This window comes from Pelophylax lessonae, assembly GCF_965119305.1.
Source record: "Pelophylax lessonae genome assembly, chromosome: 2".
In the NCBI taxonomy this organism is placed as follows: Eukaryota; Metazoa; Chordata; class Amphibia; order Anura; family Ranidae; genus Pelophylax; species Pelophylax lessonae.
In genome coordinates this window covers 264,657,136-264,678,989 of record NC_138769.1, presented here as the reverse complement: position 1 = coordinate 264,678,989, position 21,854 = coordinate 264,657,136, and the positions used below count along the sequence as shown (strand labels likewise).

Here is a 21,854-nt window from a genome sequence, read left to right as displayed (position 1 = left end):
TAGTCGCAGTTTTCTCCACTGCGCTAGGAAGCCCAGCTGGAAGATTCTGAGTCTCTGATGTGCCCATGGAAGCATCGGAATACAGGACGCCCTGGTCCCTAACAGGCTCATATATTGGGCTGCTGACATCACTGATATTGTTAGGGTCTGCTGTATCTTTTTCCCTTATCTTGGGGAATTTTTGTAAAGGTAAAAAGACTGTGGCCTCTTGGGTATTAAATTGGGCTCCCAGGTAGACAATATTCCACGTAGGTTCCAGCTGGCTTTTCTGTAGGTTTACTATCCAGCCGGATGTCCTTAGGGTGGCCAAAGGAAGTCTCTTTGCTGTAGTAAGAGGTCTAAATTTTGGGCTATAAGAATAATATTGTCCAAAAAATGGTGGACCCTGAGCCCCTTCTCTCTGAGGGGGGCCAAGACTGCAATTAGTACCTTGGTAAAGGTTTGCGGGGACGTTGACAGCCCGAAGGTGGTCTTCCCCTAACGCGAACCTGAGGAACTTTAGATATGCTTTGTGTATTGGGACGTGCAGATATGCGTCCTGTAGACCCACTGAGATCATCCAGCCCCTTGAACCTCTCCAACCTGATGAACTGGTTCAACCTCTTGAGGTCTATTTCTGGCCTGAAACCTCCTGTTTTTTTTTTTTTTTGTCTGGACCAGGAACAGAGGCGAGTAGAACCCTGTAAACCTCTGATAGGCAGGAACTGCTAAGATCGCCTCCTGATCCAGCAGGATATTGATATACTCCTGAAGTGCTGACATTTTCGAGGGAGACTGATGTCTTGGTGCGGGTAAAGGAATACTCGGGGGGTGCTGCTTGAATGGCCAATAGTGGCCCTGCTGAACTGTGGACTGCACCCGCCGTTCCTGACAATGATCCTGCCAGATTTGGGCAAATCTGCGCAATCGCGCCCCGACCGTTTCCCTCTGGACTGGTTTGGCGTCAAACGGGTTTCTGGGAGGCAGGGGGATTTGTAGGGGCCTTTTTTCTTTGATTTCTCAAGAAGGTGGAGTGAGTGCCTCTCCAGTTCCTTCCGGAGTCTCTGTTGTACCGAGAGTTACCGTATTCCCGGAAATTATTCGGTATCACTCTGGAGGGTCGTCCCCTCTGTCTCCTGGTTTTTCTGTCTTCGGGCAGAAGACCCGACCTTCCACCCATGACTCTGGAGATGGCCGTCTTCAATTTTGGCCAAATAAGGCTTTCCCGTTGAAGGGAAGCTTGCAGCAATTTTGCTTTGACGAAGGGTCTGCCGTCCAGGGTTTTAGCCATAGGGCCCTCCTGGCTGTCACTGAGCTGAGCATTGCTCTGGCGGACCACCTAATAATGTCTATCGCCGCTTCCCCCTAGAAGTCTGCGGCAAGTTTAATTTCATCCAGAGCTTTAATGATCTGGTCTTTCGGCAGTTGGCTATTGATGGTGCATTCCAAATTCTGCATCCATACTCTTATGGTGCTTGCCACAGATGTTAATGCTGGTTTACAGGCGCTACCTGCTGCAAGGTAGGCTCCTTTTAAGTCAGTGTCGATATGCCTGTCTGGAACATACCTGAAGGAGGAGGAATCCTCCATTGGGAGGGTTACATTTTTGGCCAGTCTGGTGACTGCTGCGTCCACCACAGGCGGATTGGATAATGACGCCCCGTCTTCTTCTGTGAGGGGGTATAGCTTCTGGAGTCTACTGGAAGAAGCGGATCTTCTTTCTCCCTTCTCCCATTCTTCCTGAAACAGACCTCTTATTTCTGCCTTAAGAGGGAAGGTATCGACCTGCTTTTGCAGCCTGGGGTAGTAAGTCTTCCTCCCATTCCAGTGCCGCCTTACGGCTTTTATAAATGGGGAAACCATGAAAAATTTGAATCCGGAGTCCTCTTCCGAGGAGGCCTGGATGGTAGGCTCATGAGCCATTATGGGGGCCGTGACTTGCCCACCTGCCATTGGTTGCGTCAGGCGCCCCCCGAAAATTCCGCCAGTGAGTCTTGAACTACCCTTTTCAGCAGGGTTGAGACTTGCTGGCTTTCAAGCTCCTGGTCTCTGGCTAGCTGTCTGAAGCAAGGACTGCACATTAATTTGCCCTCCATTGGGTCGTCTCCGCATGACCAGCATTTGTCTCTCGGGCGCTGCGCCCGCTGTGGCGATGCTGTGTTTTTTCTTTTTTGAGGGCATTTGCGTCCTCGTGCTTGAGGCCTGCCAGGACTCGAGGAGTCACTGTTTGCCCTTTTTTTTTTTTGGAGACACTTTGGTGATCCAGAGAGGCTCTGGACCTCGTATAGCGGGAGTGCGAGCGGCTGGGGCTTGAATAGTTAAAAAGGCATGCTCGTCAGGGCATAGGGCACTCTTTTTTCCCGCTTCTTCTTACTTACCCGATGTTGGCTCTTTACCTGATATGGTGGTGGTCTTGTGTGTGTGGCGGTAAGCTCATGTTGAAATGGGACACCGAAAGGGGCAGGGGGGGCTGCATAGTCATAGAGAGGAAAGGAAAGGAAGAGGAAAGATTTCTAATAATATTCTTATCTATATACATATTTGGCCGGATAATCACAAAGTGGGATCGTCCCGCTGTAACAGCTTTAATTTGAATGGCCGGGCACTGCTCCGGGTGTCGCTCAGGGGAAGAGGAAAGCTGATGGACAGGATTACCATAGAGCTGTGATAGTTTCGCTGTAACAGCATTCATTGTAATTGCCGGGCACTCGCCGACACACACATTCCACCTCCTAGCTGGGCTTCTTTGATAGACAGAACACCTGGCCAACCGGGACGTGTGACGTCTATCAAAGGAGTTGGGCCAGGAGGCGGGACTGTGTGTGTCAGCGAGTGCCCGGCAATTACAATGAATGCTGTTACAGTGGAACGATCCCCACTCTATGGTAATCCCGTCCATCGGCTTTCCTCTTCCACTCTCTTCCCCTGAGTGACACCCGGAGCAGTGCCCGGCCATTCAAATTAAAGCTGTTACAGCGGGACGATCCCACTTTGTGATTATCCGGCCAGATATCCTCTTCCTCTCCTCTCTCTTTTCTGCACTGGTCAGTGCATTGATGGCACAAGTGAAGCTGCATTACGGGGCCCAGGTAAAGCTGCATTGATGGCACAGGTAAAGCTGCATTGATGGCACAGGTAAAGCTGCATTGATGGCACAGGTAAAGCTGCATTGATGGCCCATGTAAAGCTGCATTGATGGCACAGGTGAAGCTGCATTGAAGGGCACAGGTGAAGCTGCATTGAAGGGTACAGGTGAAGCTGCATTGATGGCACAGGTGAAGCTGCATTACGGGGCCCATGTAAAGCTGCATTGAAGGACACACGTGATGCTGCATTGATGGGCACAGGGGAGGCTGCATTGATGGGCACAGGGGAGGCTGCATTGATTGGCACAGGGGAGGCTGCATTGATGGGCACAGGGGAGGCTGCATTGATGGGCACAGGGGATGCTGCATTGATTGGCACAGGGGAGGCTGCATTGTTGGGCACAGGGGAGGCTGCATTGATGGGCACAGGGTGGGCAGCATTGATGGGCGCTTGTGAGGCTGCATTGATGGGCACTGGTGAGGCTGCATGGATGGGCACTGATCAGGCTGCACTGATGGGCACTGTTGAGGTTTCACTGATGGGCACTGATCAGGCCGCACTGATAAGCTTCATTGATGCTGCTGCACTGATGGGCACTGGTAGGCTGCATTGATGGGCACTGATAATGTTGTTATTAATATTTATTTTTATAACTTCTACATTAATGCAAAAATATTTAACAGTATCATTCTATGAGATAATTTATCAAGGTGTGTTTAGGGGCGGAATTAGGGGCAGGGTAGGAGTTGTGTAGGGCAACTGGTGGCGAGTAACAATTAAGGCCTGGCTAGTAGCTCAGGACTTAAAATTTGGAGCCCTGGTCTACATATCGATATACATATAGGGGAATAATTTTGATGCAAACCCCTGCCCCCCCCTAACAGAGAAACATCAAGGAAAGGAAGGAAGGAACCATGAGATATGCTGCCCCTGCTGTCATAAACAGATCCCACAACATGGAAGCCACGAGAGGGACACTATCTCTACCAAGAGAACTCCTCACCCCAGAAGACCACCAGAAAAGGTTCCTCACCTTGTTGGCGCCATTGGCATGCCTAAGATGTAGGACTTCGACCTGGGAGAGGCTGAACCCAGACGGAACTGCGACATAGTCGGTAGGTAAGAGCTTTTGTCTTGAATGTGATGGTCTGTAGGTGTTGATCTTTTGAGGACAAAAAGGAGAATGGGGAGGTTGCTCTCAGTCACACTTTTATAGATTTAAACAGGTCCTGTGGGTGGATATAGGGGTGGAGCTATATCATGTGTATGCTGCCATGTTGGCGTCAGGAAATATGTTTTCTTAGTTTCAGTTATACAATTTTATAATAGGTAATTTTTCTTCTTCATTAATATGTGCTGATGAGGCTGCACTGATGGGTACTGATTGGTACTGATGGGGCTGCACTGATAATCAGGGTACTAATTATCAGTGCCCTTATTATCAGTGTAAAAAATGTGCTGACAGCCCCCTGGGGGGCGCATGGAAGGCGGGTTTCTGGGAGGACATCCATGGATGCCCTCCCAGAACTGGAGAACCACCATATCGGTAAAATAAAAGTTTTTTTTTTAATCCTAACTGAAACACACTGGACTTTACCCTTGATACCAACCCTGACTTAGATATAACCCTAATCTTGCTAATTTATCACCATTTTATTTTTTTATTTATTTTTCTTTTGTATCTTTTTCTTCATTTAAGAGGAAAAAAAAGTACAGTGAGGACTGTACAGCCTATCAGGCTGTCAGCTTACAGCATAGGTTATCACAGTGATCAAGAGGTGGTCCTCCCGCACCAGCACAGGTATACACATATGCAGCCCCACATAAGAAGACCCATTTTAGTGGGGTTGCATAGGTGCTTACTCAAGCCCACTGGGGGTTAACCGACCCTGAGACATAAGATAAAACTTACTTAAGCATTTTTATCTCAGTTGGGGGACAATTTAATGTCTGTGGTGGTAGACGGATGTCCACGATTCAAATCTCTCAAGGGGAACGTGATTAGGCAGGTATGAAAACCTGTCCAGCTAACTTAAAACTATTTTTTTCCCTGAGATGAGCACAAAAATAAATCTATGCTGTCCTTTACCCATTTTTATTGACAGCAACACTTGGTTAAGAACTGTATGAACTTTTCTCCCTGTCAGCAGAAGAAAAATCATCTGTTCTTGCGGACGCTGCATCATTATTTCGCCAAGCTGTTCCGGTAGCTGCCTTTTGTTTGCAACACACTGCTGCATCATTTGAAAGATAAAAAAAAAAAACACAAAACTAAGAGCAAAATGAAAGTGCATTAAAATCACTTCACACTGCCATGTGTTTTCACTGTAATCCCCAATCCCCATAATAAAAGTAAAATGTAGACATACACTGGATAGGCCTATTCTTCTTGATTAAATCTGTCCTGCTGATTGCCAATTTTACACTGCTGTATCTTCATGCAGTAAAACCTCTACCTTTGCTTTTTGTCTTTAGTAAATTTAAGGTGTAGTCTTGCTCATTAAAACTGTACTGCTGCTGGCCAATTTTACACTGCTGTGTTACCTGTGGTTTGTTAATTCTTGTTGTAAACAGTGCCTCTTTGGGGTGTATTTATAAATAATTTGCAGAGCTTTTCATCCTCTGAAACGTCATGGACATTTGTTCTGTGCATTCTGTGTTTAATCTGCATATACATTTGTTCTATGCATGCTGTGTTGAATGTTATTGGGCTATTTTCTCTCCAGGTTGAATGGTATTTATATATATTAAAAAAAAAGATATTCAGGAAAATTCAACTATGTGGCCACTAGAAATCATTTTAGTCCTAAAGATTTTGTAAAACCTCTTAACATTATATATTTTGTGAAAGTAGAAGTCCTGATGAAAAAAGTGAAGGTAAATACAAATTTTTATGTCACACATTATTATTGCAAGGTTTATCAAGAACACATTTTCAGCGCACTTCATTTTGGGGCATACAAAAGCAATATATTATCTATTTTTTGGTAAAATATAAAGATGAGCTTGGTAAATAGATACCAGACATGTTATGTCACGCCTGTAAAAAAATGGAGACGAAGTAATCATTACCCATAGTTTTTCATAGGCAACTCTTTAACCACTTGCCGACCGCCGCACGACTATTTACTGCGGTGGTCAGCCCCTCACAGGCAAAACGACGTAGTACTACGTCGCTAGCCTGTGAGGCTCTAGGGAGCGAGCGTGCGCCACCGGAGGCGCGCTCCCGCGCGGTCACGGACCCCCCCCCGCGCGTGTGCCCGGCGGACCCGATGTCCGCCAGGCACTCGCGATCGTCCGTTACACCGGAAGAAAGGCAGGCGGCTGATGTAAACAAAGCCGCCTGTCATTCTTCCCTGTGTAAGAATGGAGATCAGACGGTTCTACTATGTAGGACCGTTGATCTCTGTTCTTACACTAGTAGCCATGTCCAATCACAGTTAGAAGCACGCCTCTAGGACACACTTAACCCCTCCCTCTCCAATACAGTTAACTCCTTCACTGCCAGTGTCATTTTTACAGTAACAGTGCATATGTATAGCACTGATTACTGCAGTAACGTCACTGGTAACCCCAAAAGGGTAAAAAATGTCAGTCGAGGGTCCGATCTGTCCGCCGCAATGTTGCAGTCCCGCAAAAAAAAAATCACTGATCGCCGCCATTACTCGTTAAAAAAAAACAACAAAAATGACAAAAATCTTTCCCTTAGTTAGTAAACGCGATAACTTTTGCGCAAACCAATCAAAATACGCTTTTTGCAATTTTTTTTTACCAAACATATGTAGCATAAAACAAATTGGCCGAAAATTTTAAAAAATTTAGATTTTTTTTTGGGAATTTCATATAAAAAATGTGAAAAATATTGCTATTTTTGCAAAATTGACACTCTTTTTTTGTTTATAGCGCATGATCAAAAAATCGCACAGGTGATCAAATACCACCAAAAGAAAGCTCTGTTTGTGGGGAAAAAAAGACGTCAATTTCGTTAAGGTACAGCGTCGCACAAACGCGCAATTGTCCGTTAAAATCACGCAGTGCCGAATCGCAAAATAGGCCCTGGTCAGGAAGGGGCTTAAGTGGTTAAAAGCCAATGCTGACTTCATCAGTTTAGAGTTAACCTTGAATAATGGCCCTAGAATTATTGCTCTCACTTCGGCATGTGCAGTTACTGTATACGTAACATGTATAGAAATCAAAATTTTCTTAATTAGTCGCCGCAACACATGTTTTCACGTTTGTATGTGTGTATGTACATGGGGACAAGGCAGGTTCAAAAGCTTTTTTTGGGGGGAGGTTAAGTGCTTGAGTGTAATATGACAGGTTCTTTTTATTGAGACATACGGGGTCTTTTCAACCCTGTTCTTTCATTTGCCGCCTTTTTGAAGTTGGAGCACAGATCGCACTTAATTAGCTTCTTTCTCAGCCACAGCAGCTGGGGAAAGTGACATTTGAACCCAAAAGTGATGTAACGCATGTTGCTTAATGTTCATTCTAGCTAGGGTGTTCGCTGATCTTCCTCTCCTTCATCCAGCACCACATGCCATGCACCCTCGATGCTTGCTTGCCTTCCATTGAAGCTGGAGTGCAGATTTCGCTTAATTTGTTTCCTTCTTTGCTACAGAAGCCAAGGAAAGTGAGAGTTGAATCAGAAGTGACATTGCTTGTTTTTCATATTAGCTGGAGGTTCGCTGATCTCCTTCCCCACAACCCAGCAGCACTTGCCATGGGGGTCCCAAGCCTACAAATGTAGGCTGGTGTAGGCAATGTGTAGGCTGGTGCCTACAAAGGGTTAATGTTTTTCTGTTGTTCTGAAATGTTCTGCAGCTATCTGCCTTAAGCTGTGCTGTTTTTCTTGTTTGTGCTCATGTTCTCAAGTTTAGTGGTCCTCAACCTTTTTGGCACCAGGGACTGGTTTCATGGCAGTCAATTTCCCAGGGACCTGGGTGGGGAGGAATGTTTACGGAGTCTGTCCTCAGCCCCCCTTTACAGCACAGTCCCCCCTTATATCAGTGTCCTATGTTCCCCTTCACATCACAGCCTCTTTACATCACCGTGTCCCTTTACAGTACAGTCCACTTTACATTAACTGCACTGTAAAGGGGGCACTGCAATGTAAAGGGGACTGCAATGTAAAGGGGCACTGTAATTATTAAAGTGCCCCTTTATATTACAGTGCCCTTTATATTACAGTGCCCTAGCAATCACAGCCTCCTCCATCACAGTGCCCCCTGCAGTCTGCTCCCCCCCCTTTCCTCTCTAACATCACTCTTCACTCTCTGGTCTCTTCCCTCTTTGGCAGGGCAGTGACTGTGATCAGTCCGTGTGTCCCCGCCCACCTGACGATATCATCCTATCAGCAGGGCAGGAGGCGGAAGGAGCTCTCCATTCTGATATGTGTTTACCGGGCGCCCGCGTTCGACATATCGCAGATCTGGCAGACAGATTGTTGTGTGGGGCTGGGGATGACCCAGCGGTCATGGTGCATGTGGGCACTAATGACAAAGTTAAAGGTAGGTGGAGGATCCTTAATAACGATTTCAGGGACTTAGGTAATAGATTGAGGAAAAGGACCTCCAAGGTGGTTTTCTCTGAAATACTGCCTGTACCTCGAGCCACACCAGAGAGACAGAAGGAGATTAGGGAACTTAACAAGTGGCTGAGGAATTGGTGTAGGAAGGAGGGGTTTGGGTTCCTGGAGAACTGGGCTGACTTCTCAGTCGGCTACCGGCTCTTTAGTAAGGATGGGCTGCACCTTAATGGGGACGGTACAGCTCTTTTGGGGAAAAAGATGGCCACCAAGTTGGAGGGGCTTTTAAACTAGGAGACGGGGGGGAGGGCTCAGAAGTAGAGTCAGTCCGGAGGGAGCAGAGGACAGAAGGCAGCTGTAGTGTCAGCAGCGACAGTAGGTCCACAATGTCAATTGGCAGGTCTGTGCGGGAAAATCTCAGACCAAACAGGAATAAACATAACCGCCAATTGCGCTTAACTTCCGTAAAACTAAGAGGGGTATATGCTAATGCCAGGAGCCTAGCTAATAAAATGGATGAGTTGGAAATGTTAGTACATGAGGAGGACATAGACCTTTTGGGAATAACAGAGACTTGGTTCGACCCCTCACATGACTGGCTGGCCAATATCCAAGGGTGTTCGGTGTACCGGAAGGACAGGGTAGGAAAAAGAGGGGGAGGGGTATGTCTCTATGTCAAGAACAATATAAAGGTGATAGAAAGGAGTGACATTACGGATGGGATGAGCATGGATTTAGAATCTGTGTGGGTTGAACTCCATAGGGAAGGAGAAAAGGGGAAAGTAATTGTGGGGGTTTGCTATAGGCCACCTAACCAAGGGGAGGAGGTAGAGCTGGAATTTTTAGCACTAATGGGTAAAGTGGCAAAATTGGGATCAGTCATCATATTGGGGGACTTCAATTATCCCGACATTGACTGGGAAGAGGGGACTACACACTCACAGAAGGCCCGTCTATTCACGGAAACCTTACTGGATAATTACATGTGGATTGTTGGTGTTGGTGGATTCCCCTACCAGAGAAAACGCAGTCCTGGATCTATTGCTCACTAATGACCCAGACCTAATCTCGGAGGTAGGAATCCAGGACAACCTGGGCTCTAGCGATCACAGGATGATCACATTTAGTATAAATAACAATATAACAAGGCAAGTGGGGAATATAAGAACCCTAAACTTCAGAAGGGCAAACTTTCCAAAATTGTACTCATTGATGGAAAGGGTAAACTGGGACCAAACCCTGGGATCCCTTACCACAGAGGAAAAATGGGAATGCTTTAGGAACATATTAAGCAAAGGAATCTTGCAGTGCATTCCTATGGGAAATAAATTTAGAAGAGACAAAGCCAAACCTGGCTGGCTAAACCGTAGCGTCAAAAAACTTATTAGGGGAAAAAAATTGGCCTTCAAGAAGTATAAATCAGAGGGCACAGTATCGGCTTTCGAGCAAAATACAAGGAGGCAAATAAGAAAAGTAAACAAGAAATCAAGATGGCTAAAATCAACTTTGAGAGACAAATAGCAGAGGATAGTAAAAAAAACCCAAAGAAATTCTTTAAATATATCAACAGCAAAAAAACTGGGGCAGAGCATATTGCACACATAATTAACAATGATGGGAGGATGGTTACAGAGGACACTGAAAAAGCAACCGTGCTGAATGCTTTTTTCTCATCAGTCTTTACACAGGAAACGGAGGGGTACACTGACCATGACTGTATGGTTAGTAGTAATACACAGGACTTGCCACTATGGCTAACAGAGGGTGAAATCAGGGAAAGGCTGGATAAACTTAACACAAACAAATCGCCAGGTCCGGATGGCATACATCCGAGAGTACTCAAGGAACTCAGTAAAGTTATATCGAGACCACTGTTCCTGATCTTTGCTGACAGTATTAGGACAGGAGATGTACCAGGGGATTGGAAGAAAGCTAACGTGATTCCGATATTCAAAAAGGGCCAGAGGCATATCCCGGGAAATTATAGGCCTGTCAGTTTGACATCAATAGTATGTAAACTTCTGGAGGGAATGATAAGGGACTATATCGTAGAGTTTGCTAAAGACAACAACATCATCAGCAGTAATCAGCACGGGTTTACAAATGGGCGTTCTTGTCAAACCAATCTCTTAACATTCTACGAGGAGGTGAGCTGTGAGCTAGATAGGGGGAGACCAGTGGATGTGGTGTACTTGGATTTCGCTAAGGCGTTTGATACAGTTCCCCACAAGCGCTTAATTTATAAAATAAGGTCTGCAGGTATCGATAGCAGGGTTTGCTCTTGGATACGGAATTGGCTTAAAAGGCGTGTCCAAAGGGTAGTAATAAACAGCGCATACTCAGACTGGTCTGAGGTGGTAAGCGGGGTCCCCCAAGGCTCAGTCTTGGGACCAACCTTGTTCAATTTATTCATAAACAACATTGAGGTCGGGATCAGTAGTTCGATATCAGTTTTTGCAGATGACACAAAATTGGCCAGGGCAATAACTGCACAGCATGAAGCAAATATCCTACAGAATGACCTGAACAAAATTACAGAGTGGGCAACGACATGGCAAATGAGGTTTAACGTGGAGAAGTGCAAGGTTTTGCACTTGGGGACTAAAAACATAAAAACACAATACACGTTAGGAGGGGAACCCTTGGGGGAATCAAAAATGGAGAAAGATCTGGGAGTCTTGGTTGATGATAGATTAGGCAACAGCATGCAATGTCAAGCGGCAGCTGCCAAAGCCAGCAGAACATTAGCATGCATTAAGAAAGGGATGTATTCCAGAGATAAGACTATAACCCTTCCACTTTATAAAACTCTGGTCCGACCGCATCTGGAGTATTCCGTCCAGTTCTGGTAGCCAGTCCTCAGGAGGGATGTGTTGGAGCTGGAGAGAGTCCAGAGAAGGGCAACTAAACTAATTAGGGGATTGGAGGACCTTGACTATGAAGAGCGTCTACAATCGCTCGATTTATTCTCCCTGGAGAAGAGACGTCTGAGGGGGGACATGATAGCAATTTATAAATACCTTAATGGGGATCCCAGCTTAGAAAAAAAGCTGTTCATTCGAAGGGATTGCATGAGGACTCAAGGGCATACAATGCAATTAGAGGAGAAGCGTTTTAACCTTAGGCAACGTGGGGGGTTCTTTACTGTTAGGGCAACAAGATTGTGGAATTCTCTACCACAAGAGGTGGTTTCTGCGGGTAGTATGGTGGCTTTCAAAAGACTCTTAGACTTACATCTCAAGGATCAGAACATTCAGGGGTATGTGAGATGATTACAGCCACACACACCTACACAGGTTGAACTGGATGGACTATTGTCTTTATTCAACCTCACCTACTATGTAACTATGTAACTATATGCAGCTCCTCCCGTCCTTAGCCCTGCTGATTGGATGACATCATCGGTGGACGGAGGAGACGGGAGAGGACAAAGAGGCATGCCCACACAGCAGAAGGTGAGCGGCAACTGCGGTCTGTGATAGCTCTGTGTGGACTGTGGAAGCCGCTCCTCTCCTGCTGTGTTGCCCGGTCATCAACAGGCCATGTACTGGCACTGGTCTGAGGCCCGGGGGTTGGGGACCCATGCTCAAGTTAACTAAGCCAGCCAGGTGCAAATTGTTGCAATGTAGATGTGTGGTGGATCTGAGGAATTGATTAGCTAGATTTTTCTGCAAATTTTCCAGAGATCCACATAAAAAGGGCTCACTGAAATGTCCTGAGAGAGCTGCTGGGAACCACTGCCAAGATGCAGGCTGTTACTCTGTCGGTCTGTGCCCCCATATTGCGGGGTGCCAGTCAGGGTTCCTTGAGGGGCCGAGAATCTGAGGAAATCCTAACTGCCAGCAGTGGTCTTCTTACTGCCTTTATGGACTTACTGCCTTCATAGACTTTAGGGATACAGTGGTAGTGGGTTGGGTGGTGGGCCGCAATCCTCCTGATGGAGCGGCGGACCGATGCTCAATCGATGGATCTAGGTAAACAAGACAGTGTGGGCCTGTTCTGCAGATCCCCATAAAGCCTCTCCTATGATTCTCCCCTGGAGAGGATGGTCTGCTGGGAGGTATAGTTCTTGGGTAATTCAACAGATGGACTACAGTTCCCACGATGCTCTTCTCTAGGCTTAGAAATGTGATGCAGGTAATCTGAGCCCAGCACTAGAGGCATACAGGAACAGTCTGAAGAAATGGAGGATAAGTCTGCAGTGTCAGATAGCCGTAGTATGTTCCTGGCTATAGTGTCATTACTTAAGACAGCTAAACAGCAAGGAGATGGGTGACTGGCAGGGGTGGCGGTTCCTCTGGTAGTGGAGGGGGTTAAGTGCTTGGCACCTCCACTAGCAGCCAGTTCCCCCCTCTTTGGGACTGGACCTGCAACACAGAGTGCCTAGGGACCCAGCCTGGAGTCACAGAAGAGAGTGTGCAGTGGGGACCCTGGAGAGAGATTAAGCACAGAGAAAGACAGAGAGAGAGAGAGAGAGAGAGCGTTTCCTGTATCACATAGCAACCATGGGATGTGTCACTGGGAGTGAGGTGACATGAACTGCTGGATTGGTGGAGCCCGATACAGGCCCAGTGGTACCAGCCTCAAAATGCTGCACACATGGGAGTGGTGTCCTCTAAGCATGAGAGTATCTGAAGTGTACAAGTGTCATAAATAAACATCTTCACAGGGAGCAATCAGTTAACAGTGTCATTGCAGCTTACTTAAGCATGGGAGACCTGTCTTATAGTGGTTGTAAACCCTAACATACACCCAGTGAAGTGACTGGCTCTAGGTGATAAACATATGAAACAAAGCCTCTTGCATAAGTTGTACCTTTTTATCTGCAGTATTCGTCTCTCCCCAGCCATTCAAATCCAGAATTTATAAAGCTTGGCTGAGCTGCCAGAAAAAAAAAGGCGGAGAACTGAAGTCACAGTCTACAGAGCTCAGAGAGGAGAGCTCTGAGAGCTGATTAGAGGGAAGGGCACATACATCCCCCTTTCACACAACACACAGGAAGAGAGCTGTTGCTGTCAATAAGCTGGAGCTTCCTCCCCGTCACCATTTTTCTCCTGGTGTCAGGAAAACATGTCAGAAGTGACTTATGGATAGCAGAGGAATAAGGCAGCAGAAATAAATCACACTTCGCGCTCTTAATTGAAACTAATACACACTATATAGGGATATGCTTTGTTCAAATTTCATGTCTGAAGTTCACAACCAGTTTAATGTTGATTGTCACATGACCGCAGCTGTCAGCCTGAGGCTCAGGCATTCATGAATGCAGTTCCATTTGTACCAACCTGGGAGCCTAAGCCCCGCCCACAACCATGTCATGGGGAAGGGGGCCAACTATTGAGGGAGCGATCGCTTCCACCTAACAGCTAACAGCAGGCTTGTCAGATTTACAAACTCTCTTAGGTAGCAGCCAGAAGTGTGTGTAAAACCTCCCGCAGCTGCCAATCCAGGACATAGGTGGGTGGCAGCAAAACAATTTAAGCATTCCCCCAAGTATATTGCCTTGAAAGCCACATTAAAAGACCCTCTCCCTGCTGTACAGTAGTGTTTTTATTCTTTTTTTTTTTTTTTGCCCTTGTAAAAGCTTAGTAAAATAAGGTGCTGCACTAGAAACAAAGTGAGTATATATCAGTCCAATAAGACAATAGGTCAATAGGTCCATCCATCCACCAGGGTCAGCTGTTAACGCAAATAGGTGCTACCCAGTGCTGTATCTTGGCCTAGGCCAACAAGGCCCAGGCCTAGGGCAGCACTTTGCTGGGGGGCAGCAAAAAAGCTGATGGGGCTGCACTGATATGCTGCTCTGATGGGCAGTATTAGACTGCACTGATGGCCACTGATGAGGCAGGACTGATAAGCTAAACTGATAGAGCTGCACTGATATGATGCACTGGTGGCCACTGATGGGGCTGCACTGATGGCGACTAAGGAGGCTGCACTGATATGCTGCACTGATGAGACTGCACTGATGGACAGTAATGAGGCTGCACTGATGAGCACTGATAAGGCTGCACTGATGGGCACTGATGTAGCTGAACTTATGGGAACTGACGAGCCTTCACTGATGTGCACTGATAGACTGTGGTTGTGGTCTGTGGTTTACAGATGACAGGGTGGGTCATAAACAGGAAAGGGTGTGGCCTTTACAGGACGGGGTGGGTCATATTTAAATTAGGGGTGCCCAAGTTTAGTCAGGCCTAGGGCAGCACAAAACCTAAATACACCACTGGTGCTACCACCACCAGATCACCTCCAACCACACTGCCTCTTACCATCCTGTTAATAATGGAAGCATCCATATCCCACTATAGGCTCATCCAGAGTTCATATTCAGCGCCCAGTAAGGCCAGATAATGGTCCAAGATCAGACAGAGTCACACAAAATCCCAGGCTCAGGATCCGATCCCCAGGGAGGATTAATAAAAAGCCCCAAGGATAGAAACACACTCATAGAGTAGTACGTAAGAAAAAAAGGTCAATATTTATTTTAAAGCTGTTCAACTCACATAAACATGCAGAGCAGGGTCAGTGTGTATATATACAGTCCGGTTTCCAACCAACAAAATGGCCGCTGCGTCCTCGGCGCGATGACGTCACACCTTCCAGTCCCCATTCAGTTGTCAGCGTGACAATAGGGATAGATTTTGCTGTAGACGTAAACACACCTTAGTCTTCTGCCTTTGCAGCTTAAGGGGAAGCAGTTGGGGAATTGTAAAAACTTGGTGGTTTCACCGCCCCCTAAGCGCACATATAAACAATGCCAAAGCTTCAAGCGTGTCCCTAGCTAGCTTTTAAAGCAAGGTGCACTTTTCCAGCAGGCTTATGAGCTACTCCTCAAGGAAATGAAACACTGTGTCTGAGTGTCCCAGGAACGGGTGGTCTGAGTGTTTTGGGGGTGCGGGTGACAGTCACAGCAAATATTACATTCAGCATCCTGTTAGTTTAGAGCTAGGGACCACATTGTGTAGAGGGGCCTTGATGAAGCAGTGTGGCTTCCACATTTGCTTCTAACACTTCTGCTTTTAATATTTAACATACAGTGTAAGGGTGTCATTAGGATTTAATGGCATTGCAAGTGCAATGCACATTTTGATGCATTTTTCATGCATTTGCAGGTGTGTGAGCAGAAACGCTCATTTCTGCTCACGTTCCTGGAATATCATGTGAATGGGGCCATACTTACCCAATCCTCCACTCTCTCAGCAGACAGAACTTCCCTATGCTCAGGTTGTTGACTGTCCCTCTGCTTCCTTTCGCCCAGTGCAGGGCTGTGGACACTGCATTGGTCTGGATGACATCAGGACCTTGGTTCACTGGTGCAGGATGCCATTGGAACCAGTCTACCAGCACAGAGGGTCCAGTAAGTAAAAAATATTTTATATTCTTCCTAAAGGAGCAGTGTGGGGGTGCAACCCAGCTGCAAGGGAGAATTTTCAAATTTCCAAGAGTTGGACTTTAAATGTTTAGTCACGTTTATTTTTTGTGTGTGGTGAAGGGGATACTTTTGACCACAGACATCAAAAACCATGGTGGAGAACTGAAATATTCTTGAAAAATAAATAACTTTTAATTAACCATAAGGATTATGGGTTTAAAACTATTCGCCATCCATTAGGAGATTTTAGGGAGATAGTGGGTTAATCACAGCATCGTGAGTATAGCACCTATTAGCACTCAGCTAGATGAGTTCTTGTTACCAAGCAACCTACGCCCACATGAACTAACCACGCGGTACAACAAGGAGAGCAAAAACGAACAGTAACTGTGCCTTGCAAACAAATAAAAAAATACTACAGCAATGTGTCAGCATTCCTAAAGAAACAATGATAGCTGGTATACCAAGTTTACTATGTAGGAACCTGGAATCCAGATGCTGGTGTAAATATGACTGTGTCTACAGTAACTATTCTCAGGCGTTACGGATGGTTCTGGCAGCAAAAGGGTTATAGGTGGCTGGAGGCCAGGGCCGGCGCTACCTGTAAGGCGAACCAGGCAGTCGCCTAGGGCGCCAACTCAGCAGGGGGCGCCAGCATCCTACCTGCTGCACCCCGGTCCCGGAATCAGTATGGACCGGCGGTTGCAGGCGGCGCCCCTCCTGTTGTGCTCCACCTGCACGGCGGCGCCCGCGGCTGCCTGGGCGATTTTGAGATGTGTGCGAGTCTCAGGGCTGACACCGGGCTCCAGCGTCGGAAATCTTCGTAGCGGCGATGCCGCGCATGCGCATTAGGTTTCCCCTGCAGATGACGTCAGCCGTCGGAGGAGAAAGGGCGGGGGGAGAACCAATGAGCGAGTCAGGAAGTTTGACTCAGCGCCGGGGTAGGGAAATGTGATAGAGGGAGCTGCTTGTGCTGCCAAGGAGTACTGCTGCCTGTCCGGGGAATCTGAGGCCTGCAACTCGGAGATCTGAGGAGACATGGACGCCAGCAACAAGACCCTGAGAATCCCCCCACACATGGCTGTGTATGTGGAGGAGCACCAGGGGTTCCAGATCATCCAGGTGAGGGGGCTGGGGGGGTCACATGACTGACATAAAACTACAACTCTCAGTGAGCCCCAAGCACAGCGCACACCTCGAGGGGGGGGGGGTCCAATAGGTTCTGATAAAGACTTCACTATTATAAATAGTTATAGGAGACTTACTCACTGTCTAAAGGGGTTTTAACCCCTCCACCACTGCTATCCATCATAGGTTTTCCCTGCACCACTGCTATCCTTCATCTTAGGCTCCCCTCCATCACTGCTATCCTCCATCATAGGTTTTTCTGCACCACTGCTATCCTCCATCATAGGTTTTCCCTGCACCACCGCTATCCTTCATCTTAGGCTCCCCTCCATCACTGCTATCGTCCATCATAGGTTTTTCTGCACCACTGCTATCCTCCATCATAGGTTTTCCTGCACCACTGCTATCCTCCATCATAGGCTCTCCTCCAGCACCACTATCCTTCATCATAGGCTCTCCTCCAGCACCACTATCCTTCATCATAGGCTCTCCTCCAGCACCACTATCCATCATAGGCTCTCCTCCAGCACCGCTATCCTTCATCATAGGCTCTCCTCCAGCACCGCTATCCTTCATCATAGGCTCTTCTCCAGCACCGCTATCCTCCATCATAGGCTCTCCTCCAGCACCGCTATCCTTCATCATAGGCTCTCCTCCAGCACCGCTATCCTTCATCATAGGCTCTCCTCCAGCACCGCTATCCTTCATCATAGGCTCTCCTCCAGCACCGCTATCCTTCATCATAGGCTCTCCTCCAGCACCGCTATCCTCCATCATAGGCTCTCCTCCAGCACCGCTATCCATCATAGGCTCTCCTCCACCACCACTATTTTTCCCCATAGACTCTTCTCCACCACCTCTATTCTTCATTAATAGGCTCTCCTATGGATAGTGGTGCTGGAGGAGAGCCTATGATGAAGAATAGAGGTGGGGGAGGAGAGCCTATGATGGATAGCGGTGAGGGAGGAGAGCCTCTGATGAAGGATAAAGACCTAAGACAATCTTGCTGCCGAATACAAACAGGGAGCACAGGATTTTCCCCCACATTCACTAAACTAAGGGAAAAGGCTATTTTTCTTATCCAAGAGGTAACAATATTTTTTCCCCTAATAACAACACACAGTATATGATTAAAGAAAGAAAAATTTCCCTTCATATTGTAATTCTCTTTTCACATCGTGGGCCGAGCATATGGGGGGGCGGCAATTTTTATTTTGCCTAGGGCGCCAAAAATCCTTGCACCGGCCCTGGCTGGAGGAGGAGAAACAGAATAAAGGAAGCTAAAATCCAGGTCACTTCTGTATTGCTTAAAACCCTTGGGGGGGACTTGCTTTAGTCGCATGTATCCTTTTGTGTTGTGGCATTAAATCAAAATCACAGTATTTTTATACTAAGACCTAAATTCAATAAATGGGTTGCCCTAAAAACCAAGCCTCTTACAGTGACATTGTCAAAAGAAAAATAAAGAAGCTGACCCACTCCTGAAAATGGCAGTTGCTTGACAGTTATGATTATCCACCAACTTAAATATTTTGTGCTTTATTTCCCTGGAATATGAGTGCAGTGACTGCTTGCTCTTGGTAGTGACTCCAATGTTCAAACCATGACGAGTTCAGCAAGACAACTGATTTTTATATATAAAATATATATGTATATATATATATATATATATATAAATCAGTTGTCTTGCTGAATATATATATAAATATATATTCATATATCTTTATATATATATATATATATATATATATATATATATATATATATATATATACATATATATATACACACACACACACACACCACAACAATTTTTATATAGGTTCAGCAAATGCAGTCTATATATCGGCAGACTTTTTCTGTTATACAGCTTTTATGACCCCGTTCACATCTGACGTTTTTTGATCTCAGGCAGAAGTGCTGCAATTCCGCCCACAATCTCAAATTGCACTTAAATCATGACAATGGCATCTAACACGCGGTGCAGTTTTGACACGTGATAAATCACAATGCGCGCAGCTGTTGCCTAAAAGGAGCAGGAGCTTCTTTTGGGCGACAAGTTTGTGCATTGCAGTTTGCCGCGAAAAATAAATATCTTCCCCAAAGGAATTCTGGGTCTTTTAGAAGAATGTGGCTGAAGAGCTGCCCACCCCCCCGCCCCAATTTTCAGGTGGTATGTCACAGCTGTATTGGCGGTTTTGACCTTGCCAGCAGTTACAGTTATGGCAATGGGTTATGCCCTGGTTTGTAATTTGGGGGGTACGCTGTCTGTCCCTGCACTGATGGTAACAACAGACCCCTTCCTCCCCCCCTTTTTCACCCCGTTTTGTATTTAAGTTGTTAATGACTAAGAGTGCTCGCAGTACAACTGTGACTGGCACTGGTCTAAAAGTTTACTTGTTTGGAATTGGAAAATAAATAAAGCTGTGGCCTTGCTCTTTCCAACTCAATCGTTGTAAGAGTGTTTTTTATGGGGAGGGGGCAAGCGGAATTGGTTATCAAGCTAACATGGTTACTGACCTATGCACCTCAGTAATCACGACAACCAACTGCACCGCATGTTGCTACCATTGAATATGAACGGCACCTGAACACCCATGGTACGTTTTGTCATTATTGCGGTAGGATTTAGGATCGCAGGCAGAATAGCAGCGATTCTGCCCGAGATCCCAATATGCCAGATGTGAACGAGGCCTTAAAGCCCAACTCCAGGAATCTTAAAAAAAAAAAAAAATTACTATTAATTATAGTGATCAACCGATATTGTTTTTTTATTGCCGATACCGATACTGATATTTTGGTCATCACATATTGGTATCGGCCGATGTTGGCCGATATTTTCGTATTTTATTTATTTATTTATTTATTTATTTATTTATTATTATTTTTTTTTACAGGTTCTCTTGTGGAGGGATCTTGGGGTCTAAAAGACCCCCAAACCCCTCCTCTGCACTTAAGAGCATTGGCTGTTTTGAATGCTGTAATTTTTTTGAATTTGGCGCCAAGTACCCGGAAGTGATGTCATGACATCACTTCCGGGTTTTTACTTGGAGACCCGATCAGAGCCGAATGCGGCTTTGATCGGGTCTTCTCTTCGGTGGCTGTGCAGGATGGTTGCCCAGGTCCCCCGGTGGGATGGGAAGGCGAGCCGCGGAAGGCGTCCCCTTCCCGCTCCTTGTAATGACAGGCAAGCGGCTTCTCAGCCACATCGGTTGTCATTACAAGACAGCCGACCGTTGACTATGGACGCCGGTACCGGGGTGACGCCTCTAGCTGCAGGCATCACTCCGGTACAAACACTTTCCCAAAATATTGGCAATATTGGTAACCTCAGGGGCCGATTCTGATATATCAGGGAAAGTGCAGATCGGCCCTCGATATATCGTCTTTGCCGATAATCGGTCGATCTCTAATTAATTGCTTGTCATGTCTAGGGGATTGCAAAGGAGGCTGTTTCACTTACCTGATTCCTTGCTCCAGCCAGCTCCAGCAGTCTTCTCCTTCACCCAAAGCTCCAGTCTTGGTGTGATCACATACAATACATGGACGTTAATCCTGCATTGTATATTTAGGAGGTTGAAATGCAGGATTAATGGAGCTCAGTTTACAGAGCAGCTGCGAGGGACCAGGTACCTGCTGGAGCAAGAAAAAAAGTAAGTATTTATGCCTAAATCCTCTGCCCCTATAATAAATAAGTTAGGTTAAAGCCCAACTAAGAGAAAATGTAAAAGGCCACCCTCTGCAGTGGGGTGGGGTACTGCATGAATGGCTTTTCACGTATTCCTGGAGTTGGGTTTAACCTTTTTCTTGTAACAAGTGCACACTTGTTCTGCAGTAAGGTCGGTGGCTAGATTGAAGTGTAATGTTAGGCTTGTTAACTATTGCTTGCAGTAACATGTTCCAGCACCCCCCTCCCTTTTCTTCCCTGTAATAGCAGGTGGGTGGCGGGGGTTCTTCTCCCCCGCAGCTGCTGTCACATGCAAAATTGGAGCGGATGTTCAGGGATCTGTGAATGAAGAAACTACAAGTCCTGTTTTCCACCATTGCAGAGGACTTGTAGTTCTTAATGAACTGTGAGGACACTAATTAGCGCCCTCGTAGTACATTGACACTTCTTCCAGCTTTCTAACAGAGGAGCCTGACATGGCACCCACGCTCATGTAGGAGCAAAACTAATTTTCTCTGCAAAAATATGTGCATTTATTTATTTTTTCTTGAAAGTTGAACTTAGCCTTTAAATATAAAAGGGAGACATAAGAGTTTGACAACAAAGTAAGGATTTCCCCTACAAAAAAGTGACAGTTGGGGACTATGAATTCAGGTTTTAAAAATCATATATCGGATACGTTGTCAATTACATGTATACCTCTTACAGTGTAAGTGTAATTATTTATAATTAGTTGCTATGGATTTCTATAGATTGAAAATTGTTTATTTATTCAATACCTCCACTGGTCTCTAACATAACAGCTATTTTTATACTACAAATATATATATATATATATATATATATTATTTTTTTTGATTAACTATTACACGTTTACATAAAAAAGCATACAGGATTTTTACAGATTGACTGCAGTAAAGCAAGAGCATGCTTTTTGTCCAGTAGATGTTAATCATTTTCATATTCATGATATGCAAGGGCAATTTAGAAGAAATTACATTAAATGTATTGTATTTCCCTCGAACTTTGAAATATTAGCATCACAAAAATAAATAAGTAAAATTCAGATCTGGAAACTACCCATCTCTAAC

The 21,854-nt window shown here is 45.9% G+C and overlaps 1 protein-coding gene across 2 annotated transcripts in view; it reads right to left on the bottom strand.

Annotated features, from left to right (window-relative positions):
* The window catches only part of KLHDC8A (kelch domain containing 8A), a 120,318-nt gene that overhangs the window by 81,475 nt on the left and 16,989 nt on the right, over window positions 1-21,854 (bottom strand). The window contains exon 1 of one of the 2 annotated variants that reach the window (XM_082245669.1): window positions 20,560-20,629. The exons of the other annotated variant lie outside the window; for it this stretch is intronic. The gene's annotated coding sequence lies outside the window, so the exon portion shown is untranslated. Of the gene's footprint in view, window positions 1-20,559; window positions 20,630-21,854 lie in introns of those variants that run through there. 2 annotated transcript variants of the gene reach the window in all.